Source organism: Rousettus aegyptiacus, unplaced genomic scaffold (assembly GCF_014176215.1).
Source record: "Rousettus aegyptiacus isolate mRouAeg1 unplaced genomic scaffold, mRouAeg1.p scaffold_m13_p_17, whole genome shotgun sequence".
In the NCBI taxonomy this organism is placed as follows: Eukaryota; Metazoa; Chordata; class Mammalia; order Chiroptera; family Pteropodidae; genus Rousettus; species Rousettus aegyptiacus.
In genome coordinates this window covers 39,560,918-39,563,283 of record NW_023416292.1, presented here as the reverse complement: position 1 = coordinate 39,563,283, position 2,366 = coordinate 39,560,918, and the positions used below count along the sequence as shown (strand labels likewise).

General features: G+C 41.8%; 1 pseudogene; it reads right to left on the bottom strand.

Annotated features, from left to right (window-relative positions):
• Positions 1–872: 872 nt before the first annotated feature.
• Positions 873–990, bottom strand: LOC118613085 (annotated as a pseudogene).
• Positions 991–2,366: the final 1,376 nt, after the last annotated feature.

Here is a 2,366-nt window from a genome sequence, read left to right as displayed (position 1 = left end):
GAAAGCAGAAAGGGTAAACAAAATGTGGAAGGGCGAGGCTTGTTCTGACGAGTAACTAAGCAGGCAGCTTCCTGTGAGCCCTTTAAAGACTCATGTTTTAAAACCTGTTCTCCCCTATCTGTTCTTAAATGAAAGCAGGCCAATTTGCTTGCAAAAGTGTGATAATTAGGTAAAGCACAAGTATATGCAGTTTATTTATTAAATGCAAAAGAGACTATGTTGTTCCAATAATCATAGTCTCTGAAATGGGGCATCTTTGGCTAAATTTAAAAATAAGCAACTTATACTCATTCATACCTACGTAGATCCCTTATCTATACATTAGATCCATACACTAGATTCTTTGGGCAACGTATAAAATATAAACTGACTTCTTTTAATAATTGTCATTTAAATCATTAATAGAATAACACCTGTTACAATTTTTAAGTCTCTAGTGTGCTTTAGGTACTAGGTGCCCCCAGTAAGCTTGCTGTTGCTCTGTGTCTATCAGTGTTTTCTCTCCAAGCTAAATGTATCCCCCATGAGGACATGGCCACATTTTACTCTGCTCTTTCCCTGTAGTCCCGCCTCGGTGCTATGAAGCTGGGTGAGCTGAAGGGATGTGAAGATGCTTTAATGCAAAGGGCTCGCTGAAGAGCATTCCTGGACAAGGGGACAGCAAAGGCAAAGGACTTGACATATTTGAGAAACAGTAGGAAGGGGAAAATTAAGTAAAGCCAGTGCAAAGTGAGAGCTGTAGACGATGTGATCAGCAGAAGCTGGACCAGCTGGGCCTTGCTGGCCATGGTAAGAACTTTGGATTTCTTTTTTTAAGGCGAGACAACCCTTGGTTGACCTCACAGATTGCAAGGAACTTGTCCGTTTACAATCCTTTACAGCACCTGGTCTTCCCAGGTGGTCTCCCATCCAAGTACTAACCAGGCTGACCCTGCTTAGCTTCCCAGATCAGATGGGATCGGGCTTGTTCAGGGAGGCATGGCCATAGACAAACTTTGGATTTCTTTTGTGATTGGGAAGCTATTGGAGGCTTTTGAACAGGTGAATGGCTTGATCTGATGTATGTTTTTAAATATTCACTTTGGTAGCTGTATAGACTATGGAGGACAAAAGCAGGGAATATGTTTTCTGTAATTCAGGTGAGAGAAGATCGGGTTGGATTAAGTTTGTAGACTGATAAGTAGTATAAACTAACCATAATTGAGCACCTACTACATCTAGGTTTAGTTCTAAGTATGTGATATGTGTTAACATTATTTCTAGAAACAACCTTGTGAAATAGATGTTATTGTTATCTGCATTTTACATACGGGAAAACTGAAGCACTTGTCCAGGTTACTCTGCTATCGACTGTTAGAGCTAAGATTCAAACCCAGGCACTCTGGCCCCACACCCTCCCTACTTAATCTCTTGCTGCACAAAAATCATGAGACATTTTGAAGGTATAACTGGCAGATCCTGACGTATTTGATGTTAAGTACGAAAGAAAGGGCAAACATCAAGGAAGATTCCTAGGATCTTAGTGTAAACAATTGTGTGACGTTTGTTAGAATGGAGAGAAGGGAGTACGTGCTCTACTTAGAACTCATTAAGTCCAGGATGCCACATAGACAGCCAGGTAGAGACATTTAGCAGGCACTCTGCACCCTTTGATACTCAACAAATGCAATTCTAATCTGGGTAATTAAGTGGGATATTTCACTAATGCAACACAGCAAAATATCTGGGTTGCCCAAGTTCTCACTTTTATCAACAGCCAGGCAGGCAGTGACCATACATTTTTAATAGGAAACTTCCAGAAATCACCTCACCTCAGACCTCAGGCAAGAGCACCACATACTGCGACCCTTAACTTTCTAAGGTCTCTAAGAGAACACATTGCCCCACCTAGAGAATTACAGCTGACTTTGGCATCACCACCCCATGCCTCGGCCTGTCAGTCACTGAACCTTGCCTGCATAACACACAGGATTGCACAATCCCAAACCTGCTCAGACTTACACAATACTGTCCTCTTGTCCCCACCGCCCCCGACTTCGATATTTGACTTTTTACTCCATCTGACCTCAGGTGACACAATCCCTTTAGACAGGCCTCAAATTTAAGATTAATTCTCCTGGTCCTGCCCGCTCTTGCCTGTGCTGAGTCTGATGTCTCCCGAGCACTTTGTGCAAGATACTGTGCTGGGAATGCTATCTTGATTGGTATGGCGGTGGTTACACAGGTCTATATGTTTTTCAATAGTCGTCAAGCTCTACACTTAGATACCTCAATTTAAAAATACATCAATTTGAAAACATTATTATGCTAGGTGCTTTATATATCTGCCCTCAGAAAGCTCATAGTTTAAAGAAGGTATAATACTG